Here is a 16,509-nt window from a genome sequence, read left to right on the forward strand (position 1 = left end):
TGGTGAGAATAGATATGGCCATCTAAAAACTGTAACACTGGAGAATGCACATTGGCAGAAGCTGATCTTGTGTAAATGTTGAAAATTACTTTAGTCCAAGCGGAGAAGAATTTGAGGCGAACCCACATGAGATCATGGGAATCTACAATTACCAATGAATGGGAGCAGGGGTCAGTGTTCTTTACCAAGATCATCAAGCCCCATTAAGCATAGCTAAATTACTGGGGTGGTCTGGACTCTACATTTTAAGAAGTGAATCCGTTACAGTCCTGAATGCACATACAACAAATTCCCAAGTATAAATGCCCCACTCATCATCAAAGAGTTTGGAGCTAATGCCAACCAAGTTCCATGACAACACTGTAAAGTTATTTTTTTGAATTCTGCTCTCTTAGTTTAATGGAACCTTGATCATACACTCACACCCTCTCTACTACACTGAGGTATTCTGAAGTCAATTTCATAAACTTTATTCGACAATTAAGTCATAAAAGCAGAACAGAAAACACACATTTCCCAATATATAAAATATCATTAACATTTATACAATAAATATTTAAAAAGAGATTAAACTACAATGGACTTTTGTCGAATGTTGTATATACTTAAATTCATAGAATCCATCACATATACAGCCCCGGTGTGATATTACACAAAGCTCAATTAACTGATACATCCCCTATATTTACAGCTAAATTAGGTAGATGGATATTAGATTCTCATTTCACTGCCGTAATTGTTTTGCCCGAATTGCCCATGCCCCTTTTAAAAACTTGGCCTCTGCTATAGCAATTGGGGGACTGGGGTCTGTACATAGAATTCTTAATGCCTCTTCATGTCTGCGGGTGCCAATCATTTTATAAATAGGTTTCACCCACATCGATCTAGGAGCAACGTAAAGGGGACAAAAAAAGAGAAGATGACTTATAGACTCTTGTTCGTCCGTGCACCTAGGGCATTTATCATTGTCGTTTTCTCCTGCCCATTTGGCTGTAAATGACCTTGTTGGAAGGGAGCCTACTCCAAGTTGGAAATAGAGTTTACGGTCATACTGCTTCTCTATGGCATCCCAATATAATTCCAGCTTCGGTTGAGCCTTAAATTCCAGAAAACGACCTGTTAGATGTAAAGAAAGACCCTTTATACATGCTTTTAGATTAACCATCTCCCAATACTTTGCCTTCAGAATTTTTTTAGAGGGGAATACAGCATTTGCAGGGTCATCCCAGAGTTCTCCTGTTAGACCTGGAATCTTTGGCGTGGTTTTCCCCTATCTTTTTGCCTCTACCTCCTGTATTTTTGATGCTGTGCTGGATTTCGTTTTTGCTGGTTTAGATGCTTTGGACACTCTGCCACTGCTAATCAGTGCCAGAGTGTAAGTGCTCCCTAGGTAAATTAATATTGTGATTGGATATACCTGATTGGCATATTTGTATCCCCTGAAGCCCCTAGTAAAGTGCACTGGGTGTGCCAGGGCTGGTGATGACAAATGCTACTAGTGGGCCTGCAGCACTGATTGTGCCACCCACAGGAGTAGCTCAAAATGGTGTCTACGGCCTGCCACTGCAGTGCCTGTGTGCAGTTTAGAAACTGCCATGTCCTCCTGGTCAGTGTCCCCACTGACCAGGCCTAATCCTTCCCTTTTTGTGCACATCAGGCACCCCTATGGAAGGCCAGAGGTATCCCCCTGGGCAGGGTGCAGTGAATATAAGAGGTAGAGCATGTACTAGTGCATGTGACATGCTCTGATAGTGAATGGCAGCCTTTTCAGTTTTTCACTATTGTAAGGCTATCTTGCTCCATAGATTAACATGGGGGATGCAGGCTATAGTGGCTTCCAGCATTTCTTACCATAGGAACAAGATAGGACATAAGTATCTAGTATCCCTGAACTCAGAATTTAATAACACATCTTTTAGGAAAGGTTGTTTTTAAATCCTGTGTTTGAGAACAGCACTTTTAGAAAGTTACTGTTCTCTTGTCTGACCTTTCTGTGTGCCTTGCCTGTTTGTGGATTGACTGTCTGGTTTGAGAGTGACAGGGGCTGGGGATGCCCCAGGAGGCTGGCTGAGTCAGCCCTAGGCTGAATGACTGCATTTGCAACTGGAGTGGTGGGAGGAGTTAGCACCTGGGCCTGAATAGGGCTGTGCCTGCCCCTCACTCTGAAAGGAAAGGAGAAGCCAGAAAAACAAAATACTCAGGAGACACCCAGAACTGGTTCAGACCGGGCTCAGGGCCCACTTGCACAAAGAGAACAAAGACTTTTGGGGGTATAAGTACAGGACCCCTGACAACAGAAAATTAGATCATCCCGGAATCAAGAAGGAACCTCTGCCAAGGAGAAAGCTGAAACTGAAGAAGGAAGACGGTCCTGCTGTTGCTCTGCTGGACTGACCTGCTGTTGCTTTGCTGCCAAGGAGAGGGGAAGGACTTTGCTAGTGTGCTGTGTCCCCTGTCTTGAAGGAATCTCCATGGGCCTGAGAAGAGCTGGCTCCCTGTTCTGAAGTCCCAGGAACAAAAGGACTTCACCCCAGCTTCCCTGAACTCTGCTGAGAGAGTTCTGTCCTTTCTAGAGTGCTTGATTCAGTTGTGGGGCCTCTGGAAGTTGTACCTGTGCTGGGAAAGCTTGAAACTAAGCTTGAGAGACTTTTGCAATTGAAAAGTGTTGCATCGCTCGCTTGCGGAGCGCATCCCCGACAGTGCGAGAAGTTTCCCGCCGCTACGAAGGTCGAGATCGTCGCAGCGCCTGAGGCCGCTGCCAGAGTCGTCGTATCCTTCATTTGCGGGACACACCAGACCGGTGCGGGAAAGTCGAGCATCGCTGCGAGTGTCGTCGCAGAGCCTGTCGTCGCTGGGTGAGATCGCCGCACCGCTTGCTTGCGGACCGCATCACGTCGCTGCGAGCATCGTCGCAGAACCATCGCATCGAGGAGCTGCGAGAGAGAGGATCACTGCTGGACCAAGCATCATCGCCCCGGAGATCGTTGCAGCCCCTACGAGATCGTCGCATCGTGCCTTTGCGAGAACAGACTTCCTACGGAACCTACGCACCGGAATCCATACAAGTGTCCTTCCTCCCCATACAGATCAGATTCGTCGCAACACGCCCGCTGCTGCAGTGGGGTTGTCCCATCGCCTCCCCAGGGTCTCAGGAGGAGCAACGCATCGCTTGTTTTCCACCGCACCAGCTTCTGCTTTTGGAACTTTGTTGCAACTAAAAGGTACTGTGAGTAAACGTGACGCAACTGTGAACTTTTCACGCACATGTGGATTATTCTATCGCAACCTAAAGAATTTTAACGCAACCTTAAGAACTCTTTTGAAACCATATCCTTGAACTGTGTATGTTGGATTTTTGTCGTTTTGGTCTTGTGTAGTTTTGATTAAATACCTTTATTTTTCTAAACTGTTGTGGAGTTAGTTTGTGGTGTTTTCACTGTGTTACTGTGAGTGTTGGTACAAATACTTTACACATTTCCTCTGGTTAGCCTAGACTGCTCGTGCTAAGCTACCTAGAGGGTGAGCAGGGGTTATCTCAGAGGGTTTCCTCCTTACCCTGACTAGAAGCAAGGGTCCCTATTTGGACAGTGGTACCTACCCCTGCCAACTAGTGACCCCCAGTTCTAACATTGTTGGTCAGCGGTGCGGATTGAACTTGTATGTGTACTAGACTCACAGTAATTGGTGTACATCACTAGTGAGTGCAGACCACTACGCCACCACATACTACTGTTTTTTGATTTTTGATTTGATTTTTGAGTAACTCTTCTAAAACATCATGTCTTTGAATGGGAAGGCACCTAGTAAGGAAGCAGAATTAGAGTTTCGCATTGAGGATCTGTATTCTTACAAAGTTACACAGCTTCAGGAATTCTGCAACCAGTTTGAGTGCCCCATAAAGAGCAGCTACAGGAAGGATGAGCTGCAAAGAATCGTGAAGGCCCATTGGGAGGCACAAGAGGGAAATGATGATGTGGATGCAGGGAATGCTTTTCAAGTCACAGATCTGCCGGTGGGCAGAGTAGGTGCAGGAGCTGGCAGCAACCATTCCAGCAGTGGCCTCAACCCAGAAGAGTTACAAGAAAATCAGAGAGTGAGAGAATATGACTTGGAAGTCATGAAAATGAAAATGAAGCAATTAGAAGTAGAAAAGGCGGCAGAGGAGAGCAAAAATGCCCGTGCCTTAGAAGAGAAGAAATTGCTTTTGGCTCATGAGTTGAGCATGAGAGAACTGGATCTTAAAGCGAAGGAGGTGGATGCCAGTTCAAATGGTGGCAGCGCACAGCCAGTACATGGGGGTAAAGTATATATTCCCAAAGACCTGGTACAGAATTACCATAGGAGTGAGGATATTTATGCCTGGTTCACTTCGTATGAAATTGCATTGAAGATGAATGGTGTCCCTGCTCAGCATTGGGGGGCGGGCCTGTGGAAACATTTTAAGGCTTCTGAGAGGAGTGCTCTAGAGCCCTTAGAGATGGCAGGTGCCATGGCCTACCCCAATATGAAGGAGGCCTTATGTCTCAGGTATGGCCTTACTCCAGAGCAGTATAGGCTGCAGTTTAGAAACTCCAAGAAGAAAGAGTCTGAGACTTGGATGGAATGTGTGAATCAGTACTCACGTGCACTGGAAGGTTGGATGAAGGGCAGTAAAGTAACTGATTTTAAGGGGTTGTTGCTTTTCATCAGTTGGGAGCACTTGAGTAGTCTTTGTGTTCCAGAGCTGCGCCAGCATCTTTTAGACAGCAAGCTGACAGACCCCATTGAGCTTGCTAAGGAGGCAGACTGCTGGACCAGTACCAGGGTCCACAGAGGAATTGTGGGTACCACAGCCAAAGGTGGGCAGAGTCCCCAGCAGAAGAGTGGGGGGACAAGGGTAACCAAAAGGAGTTCTCACAAGGGTCCCAAAATAGTTCCCAGGGAAAGGAATCCCAACCCCCCAAACCTAGACAGCCATGGCAGGCGAGACAATAGAGACAGAAGAGATAACCAAGGTCCCCCTACCTGCTATCACTGCAATGAGGTGGGCCACATCGCTCCAAAATGTCCAAAGAAGAAGCTGCACCCACTGGTGCTCCCGCTCCAGCGTTAGCCAGTGTAGCTTTGGGAGGGGATTTTGGTTTCTAGTGAATGGGGGGAGCTAGCAGTTATGACCCTTGTCTCTCTAGGAGACCAAGAGATGGTGCAGGAAACCTTACTGCCCTCTAACACTAAGAAGTATGGGCAGAAGGTGACCATCAATGGGAGGGAGATAGAGGCTCTGAGAGAAACAGGAGCCAGCGTGACATCCGTGAGGTGTCAGTGGGTGTCTGAAGAGTAAATCATCCCTGGTGTACTCCGCCCTGTAGTGGCAGCAGAGAGCTCAGTGCGCCTCTGCAAGCTGGCACATGTTCCCTTTGAATGGGAGGGAGTCTCTGGTCTTTTGGAAGTAGTTGTCAGTGATGCCTTTCCTGTAGACTGTCTGTTAGGTAACGACCTGGAGAGTTCTCCATGGAAGGATGTAGAACACAGAACTCATTTGGAGATGTTGGGGTTGCCTGCATGGATCTGTGTGACCACGCGTGCTATGGCAGCCAGTAGGGGTGACTCAGCAGAAATGGAGCCTGAAACAGTGGCCCAGAGGCCTGCCAGGAGAGGAAGAGGCAAGGGGCCCGGGAAACCCGCCCCAGCAGTTCCCACGGTCCAGGAAGGAGCAGAACCTGAGGGGGATGCCCTGGAGCCTACAGGGGAACAGGTGGGCGAACCTGTACTGACCCATTGGCAGGAAGAAAGTGGTCCCTCCAGGGAGGAGTTCTGCCAGGCGCAGAAGGAATGCCCTTCCCTCGATGGTCTGCGGCAACAGACTGTGGACCAGGCAGCAGGTGGAGCAGTCGGAGACCACTTTATCTACTGGGAAGATGACCTACTATATAGCGAGCCTAAGTTTGCTGAGCCCGGTGCAGCCCGTGTGCTGGTGGTACCCGAGCGCTTCAGAAGCTTCCTAATGGGTCTGGCTCATGACATGCCTCTTGCAGGACATCTGGGGAAAGACAAGACCCTGAACCTGCTTGTCACCCACTTCCACTGGCCCCAGATGAGAAAGCACGTTGGTTTTCAGATCTTGCCAAACCTGTCAAGCCAGTGGCAAAACTGGAATGAAGTTGAAGGCACCCCTCCAACCCTTTCCAATAGTGAGCACCCCTTTCGAGCGGATGGGCATAGACATAGTAGGACCCCTGGACCCCAAGACAGCCTTAGGCAACAGGTTCATCCTGGTCTTGGTGGACCATGCCACCCGGTACCCGGAAGCAGTCCCTCTCAGGACAATCACAGCACCCGTGGTGGGCCGTGCATTGATGGGGATCTTTTCCCGTGTGGGGTTCCCCAGAGAGGTGGTCTCCGACCGGGGTACCAACTTCATCTCTAAGTACATGAAGTCTCTGTGGGAGGAGTGTGGGTTAACTTATAAGTTCACCACTCCTTACCACCCTCAAGGAAATGGGTTGGTTGAAAGGTTCAACCGGACCCTCAAAGGTATGATTATGGGCCTAGCGGAGCCCATGAGACGGAATTGGGACGTCTTGTTACCATGCCTGTTATTTGCCTACAGGGTGGTGCCTCAGAAGTCCTTAGGGTTGAGTCCCTTTGAACTCCTGTATGGCCACCCTGTTAGAGGACCTCTCTCACTGGTTAAGGAGGGTTGGGAAAAGTCCCGTGGGAAAACCCCCCAGGATGTGTTCAGCTATGTTCTGGCCATCCGCAACCAGACACAACGCTTCAGGAAGCTCGCTCAGGCGAACCTGGAAGCAAGCCAGGTAGAAATGAAAAGATGGTACGACCAGAATACCACTCTGGTCGAATTTCAACCTGGGCAGAAAGTGTGGGTGATGGTGCCAGTGGAGACTTGTGCGCTCCAAGACAAGTGGACTGGGCCATATGAGGTGGTGGAAAGGAAGAGTGAGGTAACCTACCTGGTTAACCTGAGGACTCCCAGGCAACCCCTGAGAGTCTTGCATGTGAACCGCCTCAAACCACACTTTGAGAGGTCTGAAGTGACAATGCTCATGGCTACAGATGCAGGAAGGGAAGAGGATAGTGATCCTCTCCCTGACCTCCTGGCAGTTAAGGAGCAGGATGGGTCAGTGGATGGTGTGGTCCTCTCGCCCACCCTGACCCCAGAGCAGCAGAGTGACTGTCGCCAAGTGTTGGGTCAGTTCGCCTCCCTGTTCTCCCTGACCCCAGGAGTCACCAACTGGTGCGTCCATGATGTGGACACTGGCGACAGTCTGCCTGTGAAACAAAAATTTTACAGGGTAGCTGACAAGGTCAGGGCCAGCATCAAGGAAGAGGTTTCTAAGATGTTGGCGCTAGGGGTGATTGAGCCCTCCAGCAGCCCCTGGGCTAGCCCAGTGGTCTTGGTACCAAAAGCTGCTGTGCCAGGTGCCACTCCAGAACTCAGGTTCTGCATGGCCTAACGTGGGCTCAATGCGGTCACGAAGACTGACGCACACCCCATCTCCAGAGCTGATGAACTTGTGGATCGGTTGGGAGCTGCCAAGTACCTCAGTACATTTGATTTGACTTCTGGGTACTGGCAGATTGCCTTAACTGAGGGGGCCAAAGAGAGGTTAGCATTTTCAACGCCAGAGGGGCACTTCCAGTTCCGAGTCATGCCCTTTGGGTTGAAGAATGCCCCTGCCACGTTCCAGAGACTGGTTAACCAGGTACTGTCTGGGCTGGAGGAGTAAGTAAATTCTTTATTGTTTGATTATTTAAAATCTTACAATGTTTCCAATACAAAAACATAGTTTTTAAAATGCAGTAAAAGAACAATTATATTGTAAAACGTTTTCTATAAAAAAATTATTTTAAAAGCAATTTTTTTCTGAGTCATTCTCCCAATTTGGTAGATGCTATCTTTAGGAACTTTACAAAGGCGGCGTTTATGACAAAATCATTTGAATGAAGACAGTTTTTTAATGCCTGCCTACATATCCTTATTCCACGCGTATTAAAGTGAGGTTTCAGTAATGCGCATCTTTCATTACCTAGTCCAGGGCAGATACATAGAAGGTGGATAATATTCTCTTCTCCACCGTTACATAGTCTACACCATGTGTTGCGATTGGTCTTTTTCCACGGCGGGACATGACTGAGGCCTGGTAGTATTCCGAATCTTGCTCTTATGAGACATTGTTTGCTTTTTTCAGACCAGGGTGTCTCCAGATATTCTTGTACTTTCTTTTTTTCGTATCCATTTATCACTGACCATGAATGCTTTCTTTTTGCCAAAGTATCTTTGTCCTTTACTAGTGATAGTTGATTTGTTGTTCGGTTTACTATTTTTTAAAATAATCCATTGCTTATCATATTTATCCAGATCGGCATAAGTGCAAACTCTTCTATTGCCTCATTCAGATATTTCCATGCAACTGATTTCGTGTTCATATTTATTTCTTGCCAAAGTAATTGAGATAGATGATTATCATGGTCATTTTTAATCCTATACCAAGTTTTAATAAATTGGCCTTTTCTTGCAAAATCTTGATTGTTTAAACCGAACTCCAGTCTAATTTGTGCCGGTGAAGCGTTATTTGGGAGATAAAAAAGAGATCTATACGTTTTGGAAAGAACCTTGTTTATCTTTTCCGCATCCATCCCCATTAATGCTTCGCTACCATATGTTATAGTTGGGAGCAATTTGGCCCCTATAATTTTCAAGAGCGGTTGATAGGTCAGATTTCCGAGCGATTTCTGTGCTATCTTAAATGCTGCAGTAAGTGAATTAGCTTTTCTTTGTATATCCTGTTTTTGTGGTTGAAAATTTCCTTTTTGGTCAAAGAGTACACCCAAGTACTTGTATACTTCTATTTGTTCCAGTTGGGTGTTTTCCATATACCATTTCTTTTTTTGCCTCAGTTTTATGTTCCTAGTGACCACCATGATTTTTGTTTTGGTTTCATTTATTATCATTCCATTTTCTTGAGCATACAAAGCTATTCTGTTAATTAAGCGTTGAAGACCGATTTTAGTGTGACTTAAAAGGATGGCATCATCTGCATACATTAAGTTAGAGATATGTTTGTCCCCTAGCTTCGGAGGATGTGCGTTAAGCTCATCCAGATTGCCTGATAGATCTCCAAGGAATAGATTAAAGAGGAGAGGGGCCAACACACATCCCTGCTTTAGCCCATCTATTGCTGGAATCTCTTTTGTTAGTGAACGGCCATCCCCCATTCTTACTCTTACCCAAGTTTTATTATGTAGTAGTTGAATCAGTTTCAATAGTTCATTTGGAATGTTTTTTTCAGAAAGCTTTTTCCACAATAAGTTCCTTTGCACACAATCAAAAGCAGATTTAAAATCTACAAAACATAGATACAGGGGCTGTTTTAGTCTGAGTGACTTTTCAATTATTAGTGTTAGTGCCATGATGTTGGTCATTGTTCCAAGCCCCTTAATAAAACCAGTTTGATTGAATGGCAAAATCTTATTTTCTGATGCCCATTCATTTAATTTAATCAGTAAGATTCCAGCAAACAATTTAGCATCCGTATCTTGTAGGGTGATAAGTCTATAGTTCTCTGCAAGGGCCCAATTACCTTTCTTGAATATGGGGGAGATTAAAGATCCTCGCCAGGACTCCGGGATGTTACCTGTCTCTATGACTTCTTTAAATACCATTTCCAAGTAAATCGACCAAAAGTCAGGGTTTTCTTTAAAGAGGGCAAACGGTATCCCATTGGGGCCGGGTGCCCCATCTTTCTGCTTCCTTATTAGTTTTACTAGTTGTTCTTTTGAGATAACAATTTGTTCTTGCATATTCGTCTGTGTCTTTTTTTGTGCTATGCTGTTTGTTTGTAATGATTTTTATAGCTCCGTTAGTGTTTAAGTGCTTTCCAAGATAGGCAACCCAATCTTGCTCAGTTAGAGTTGATGAAACTTCCAGTTTGTTTGGCCGTACTAATTTATTTATTATTTTCCAAAATTCTCTTGCATTTGCTTGTTTGCTTGCATGAAATAATTTGGACCACATTTCCTGTTTAGCTTGGTATTTCTCATTCCATATTATCTTTTTCAGTTGTAGGTTTAAAGTCTGGGCTGGAGGAATTCAGCGCCGCATACCTGGATGACATTGCTGTGTTCAGCTCCACGTGGGAGGAACACTTGCAACACCTCTGTGAAGTGTTGAAGGCTCTGCAAAGGGCAGGCCTCACTATAAAGGCCAGCAGGTGCCAGATAGGGCAGGGATCTGTGGTGTATTTGGGACACCAGGTGGGGAGCGGCCAGGTGGCGCCCCTACAGGCAAGGATTGATATTATTCTGGCTTGGGAGCCCCCCAAGACCCAGACAGAGGTGAGAGCCTTTCTAGGACTCACCGGGTATTACAGACGGTTTGTCAAGGGATATGGCACCATTGTCCCCCCCTTGACAGAACTCACTTCTAGGAAGTTTCCCAAAAGAGTGGACTGGACTGAAGCCTGCCAGACTGCTTTTGAAACCCTGAAAACTGCTATGTGCACAGCACCGGTGCTCAAGGCACCTGACTTTTCCAGTGAGTTCATAGTACAGACAAATGCTTCAGAGCATGGTGTGGGAGCAGTATTCTCACAAATCACTGAGGAGGGAGGAGACCAGCCGGTAGCCTTCATTAGTAGGAGACAACTCCCCAGGGAACAGAGGTGGAGTGCGATTGAGAGAGAAACTCTGAAGAAGTTGAGGCCCTACCTATTTGGGACTCACTTCCGTGTTCAGACCGACCACAGACCCCTCAGATGGCTCATGCAGATGAGGGGGGAGAACCGAAAACTGTTGAGGTGGTCCATCTCCCTACAGGGAATGGACTTTACGGTGGAACACCGCCCTGGCACAGAACACGCCAACGCTGATGGTCTGTCCGGGTTTTTCCGCCTTAGTGAAGAAAACGCCCAAGAGGGTGGGTAGTTCTCCCCACTTTCAGCAGGAGGGGACACGTGTTAGACCTGGCATCTTTGGCGTGGTTTTCCCCTATCTTTTTGCCTCTACCTCCTGTTTTTTTGATGCTGTGCTGGATTTAGTTTTTGCTGGTTTAGATGCTTTGGACACTCTGCCACTGCTGATCAGTGCCAGAGTGTAAGTGCTCCCTAGGTAAATTAATATTGTGATTGGATATACCTGATTGGCATATTTGTATCCCCTGAAGCCCCTAGTAAAGTGCACTGGGTGTGCCAGGGCTGGTGATGACAAATTCTACTAGTGGGCCTGCAGCACTGATTGTGCCACCCACAGGAGTAGCTCTAAAATGGTGTCTAAGGGCTGCCACTGCAGAGCCTGTGTGCAGTTTAGAAACTGTCATGTTCTCATGGTCAGTGTCCCCACTGACCAGGCCTAACCCTTCCCTTTTTGTGAACATCAGTCACCCCTATGGAAGGCCAGAGGTATCCCCCTGGGTAGGGTGCAGTGTATGTAAGAGGTAGAACATGGTACTAGGAGGTGTGGTGGCAGCACTACCGAAGGTCCGCTGAGCGCTGGGGACAGACTGCGAGCCACTGGCATTCCCTGGGGCTCTTCTGTCTCCGTCTTCATTTTATTCCTGGTCTTACCTACTCCTGACCACTTCACAGCGCTTGGCAGCGCGATCTTTTTTTTAATCTTTTTAAATCATTTTAACTCACTTACCTGATTAATTCTGGCCAGACAGCGGGTGATTTACTACTCGTTCCCACATCCCGAGGTGTGCCTCCCTGCCCCGGTCCATCACGGCTGACGTGCCGATTGTTGTGGAGGGCAGGCGCCATCTTGGGTGAGGGCCTGGTCCCTGGCGGCGACGCGCGCTGCGCTCTAGCTGGGGGTGGGGTTTGTGCTTAAATTGACCAGACATCTGGGGCGCTCTGCGGTACTAGGAGGTGTGGTGGCAGCACTACCGAAGGTCCGCTGAGCGCTGGGGACAGACTGCGAGCCACTGGCATTCCCTGGGGCTCTTCTGTCTCCGTCTTCATTTTATTCCTGGTCTTACCTACTCCTGACCACTTCACAGCGCTTGGCAGCGCGATCTTTTTTTTAATCTTTTTAAATCATTTTAACTCACTTACCTGATTAATTCTGGCCAGACAGCGGGTGATTTACTACTCGTTCCCACATCCCGAGGTGTGCCTCCCTGCCCCGGTCCATCACGGCTGACGTGCCGATTGTTGTGGAGGGCAGGCGCCATCTTGGGTGAGGGCCTGGTCCCTGGCGGCGACGCGCGCTGCGCTCTAGCTGGGGGTGGGGTTTGTACTTAAATTGACCAGACATCTGGGGCGCTCTGCGGTACTAGGAGGTGTGGTGGCAGCACTACCGAAGGTCCGCTGAGCGCTGGGGACAGACTGCGAGCCACTGGCATTCCCTGGGGCTCTTCTGTCTCCGTCTTCATTTTATTCCTGGTCTTACCTACTCCTGACCACTTCACAGCGCTTGGCAGCGCGATCTTTTTTTAATCTTTTTAAATCATTTTAACTCACTTACCTGATTAATTCTGGCCAGACAGCGGGTGATTTACTACTCGTTCCCACATCCCGAGGTGTGCCTCCCTGCCCCGGTCCATCACGGCTGACGTGCCGATTGTTGTGGAGGGCAGGCGCCATCTTGGGTGAGGGCCTGGTCCCTGGCGGCGACGCGCGCTGCGCTCTAGCTGGGGGTGGGGTTTGTGCTTAAATTGCAATGGCTCCCCGGAAGCGCAGCGGACGAGCGCAGCGGGCGCGACGTAGGCGCGCCGGAGTTGCGCCTGAGTTAAGCCCGTCTGCGCCCGTCCGCGGCCGTACGGGACCAGGGCCTAGGGACGCTGCTTCCTTTATATCTTATTCGTCCCCTGCCCTTAAGTGCCTACATGCCTCGGCCAGCCCTCTCCCCCCGACACCTGGGCTCGCATCACATCACTCGGCATTGCAGGCATTTCTACCCCTATTCTTGCGCCGACTCCATCACTTTCCGCCCTGGCTCCTATCGAGTCGTTAATTCGGGTCCTATACCTAAACACTCGTTCAATGGTCAAGCACCAAGTTGACATCCTGCACTTACTCATGTCTGAAAGTCCCGATGTCCTATTGTTATCAGAGACCTGGCTTACCGACGACTCTCTCCCAGACATCTTGGCCGCGCTACCCCCCGACTATTTCCTGCTGAACTCTAATCGATTAGGGGGTCGCATCGGGGGAGGGGTGGCGGCAGTAATACGCAAGGATCTTAAGATCATTGCCTCTACGGCCATGACTCTACCGGAAGTAGATACCCTGGTCCTCAGCCTGGGGACTAGGGCAGGTGCAGTCACTCTTGTGTTAATATACCGCCCCCCCCACTCTATGCCGTCCTTCCCCTCTTCTTTCATCGACCAGCTGACCAACATTGCCACCAGCTCCTCCCGTATAGTCATCATCGGTGACTTTAATTACTGGTTTCAGCACGAGGACGCTGGCCCTCATGCCTCCGAATTGTTCGAGGGTCTTACGAGCCTGAATTTTATCCAACTTGTCAGGTCCGCCACCCATAAGGGTGGCCACATCCTCGATCATATTTGGACCCATGGAGTCACGTCCTCTCGCCCATTAATAACACCTTGTGTGTGGTCAGACCACTATCTGATCGACACCACATTTTCGGCGGTTGGCCAGATCAAGGTCCCCCCACGGGAGGGCGGCTCGGCTCGCAAGTGGAAGGCTGTCGATTCCTCTAAACTACTGGCTCATCTGTCCCATACCTATCCCCTGCTACCCAATGACGCTGGCACCGACGAGCTCCATGGGCTTGTGGCAGACTGGCTCACCACAGCCAGCGACATTTTTGCCCCCCTCACTAAGTTCCCCCAATCCCGGCATAGCAATTCCCATAAATGGTTTACCCCCCACCTAAAAGCTCTCCACCTGGAACTCCGCCAGCTTGAGCGCAAGTGGAGGAGGGACTACTGCCCTTCTAGCAGAGACGCCTATGTGGCTGCCCGCAATAGGTATAAACTTGCCATTATGGCTGCCAAAAAAACGTATGCCTCTGGTAAAATCCTATCTGCCCCCTGCCAGTCTAAGGAAATTTTTAAGGTTCTTAATGAATTTACCTCCGACTCCAGGACGCTCCCTACCCAGGCCCCCACACAGGAAGCATGTAACACCCTTAGTACTTTTTTCATCGAAAAAATCGTATTGATTAAGGACACCATCCCTGTTATGTCTCCTGGCGCTGGATCCGTTTCTCCCCCTCACAATACTTCCTCTTTCACACAATTTCCTCTCCTAGACTCATCTTCCTTGGCCACTCTCGCTACCCGCATCAAGTCGGGATCTCCAGATGACTGCTGCCCCCCCTCTATACTCCGGGACATCTGCCACTCTTTACCCGACTGCATTCTCCCTCTGCTAAACTCTTCTCTCTACTCTGGTACGGTGCCGGGCTCCTTTAAGGAGGCGGTGTTGGTGCCCCTCCTGAAGAAGCCGGGGGCTGACCCCGCTGCCCCGGCTAACTACCGCCCTATCTCCCTCTTACCTTTCTTCTCAAAAATCCTGGAAGCCCACGTCACCACCTGTCTCTAACAGTTCATTGAGAGCTCCAACTTTCTCGAGGTCAATCAGGCGGGCTTCAGACCCGGCCACTCTACGGAGACAGTGATCTTGGCCGTGCTGGATGCCCTGAGAGACGGTGTTGACAAGGGGGCCCCCCAGGCCCTGGTACTACTAGACCTGTCAGCCGCCTTCGACACGGTGGATCATAACATCCTTCTCCGCCGTGTCGAGCAGGCTGGCATTCAGGGCCTGGCGTTGGCCTGGGTCAGATCCTTCCTGACTGGCAGGTCTCAGACCCTCAGTCTGGGCGCCTTCAGGGCTCCTAGAGAGCACTCGCTCTGTGGGGTCCCCCAGGGTTCTTCTTTGTCCCCTCTTCTCTTTAACCTCTATCTTCGCCCCCTTCTTTTTTCTTTGAGGCAGTGGGACGTTACCGTATTTAATTACGCGGACGACCTGCAACTCATCTTTTCTCTAAACTCCCCCTCTGCTATCCCCAACTTTCAGGCAGTCATGTCCCACATTCTCCAGTGGATGGGCCACAACCAGTTAAAGTTGAACCCCGGTAAGACGGAGCTCCTCCTTCCCGGTAGGAGCGCCACCTTCTGGGGGCCTCAATTCTGGCCGGCGGAACTGGGCCCCTCTCCCACCCCGGTAGCTTCGGTGAAGAGTCTGGGGGTCACCATTGATTCCGCCTTATGCCTAGGGCCGCAGGTGGGGACCGTGGTCTCGTCCTGTATCTACCAACTGCGCAGGATCAGGAAAGTGGCATATCTTCTTACACCTGATGCCCTCCTGCAGGTTATCATGGCCCTCGTCCTCTCCCGCCTAGATTTTTCCAATGCGATCTACCATGGTCTGCCTAAAACATCGTTGGCTAGACTGCAAGTGGTCCAAAATCAGGCGGCGAGATTGGCCTTAGGGATTCCGAAGTGGCAATCCGCCAGGCCCCTCCTTGTCAAACTCCACTGGCTCCCTGTCATCTCTAGGGCAGCCTTCAAGATCGGCTGCCTTACCTTTAAGTCATTAGTTGGCCCCTGCCCTGCCTTTGTGAAATCCCTCATCAGACCCTACTGTCCATCCCGCAACTTGAGATCCTCTCACCTCCACTTCTTGACTGTCCCCTCTTATAAGCTCTGCAGATCTGGAGGCCGGAGATTTGCCTACCTGGCCCCCAAGCTCTGGAACTCTTTCCCTCTCTCTCTTAAAACTTCTAATTCTTTGACTCTTTTTCGTAAATCTTTAAAAACTTGGCTCTTCCCCCAATCTGGTTAGTCTTTCTGTCCCCCCTCATTTCTGACCAGCGCCAGGAAACCCATGGTGTCAGTGCGCTTTATAAGCACCCCTTACGATACGATACGATACGATACGAGCATGTACTAGTGCATGTGACATGCTCTGATAGTGAATGGCAGCCATTTCAGTTTTTCACTATTGTAAGGCTATCTTGCTCCATAGATTAGCATGGGGGATGCTGGCTACAGTGGCTTCCAGCATTTCTTACCATAGGAACAAGATAGGACATAAGTATCTAGTATCCCTGAACTCAGAATTTAATAACACATCTTTTAGGAAAGGTTGTTTTTAAATCCTGTGTTTGAGAACAGCACTTTTAGAAAGTTACTTTTCTCTTGTCTGACCTTTCTGTGTGCCTTGCCTGTTTGTGGATTGACTGTCCGGTTTGAGAGTGACAGGGGCTGGGGATGCCCCAGGAGGCTGGCTGAGTCAGCCCTAGGCTGAATGACTGCATTTGCAACTGGAGTGGTGGGAGGAGTTAGCACCTGGGCCTGAATAGGGCTCTGCCTGCCTTCCACAATGCTGGCTCCACCTCCTGCTGGGCGGCTGACGACCCTGCCCCTCACTCTGAAAGGAAAGGAAAAGCCAGGAAAACAAAGTACTCAGGAGACACCCAGAACTGGTTCAGACCGGGCTCAGGGCCCACTTGCACAAAGACAACAAAGACTTTTGGGGTATAAGTACAGGACCCCTGATAACAGAAAATTAGATCATCCCGGAATCAAGAAGGAAC

This window comes from Lissotriton helveticus, chromosome 8 (genome assembly GCF_964261635.1).
Source record: "Lissotriton helveticus chromosome 8, aLisHel1.1, whole genome shotgun sequence".
NCBI lineage: Eukaryota > Metazoa > Chordata > Amphibia > Caudata > Salamandridae > Lissotriton > Lissotriton helveticus.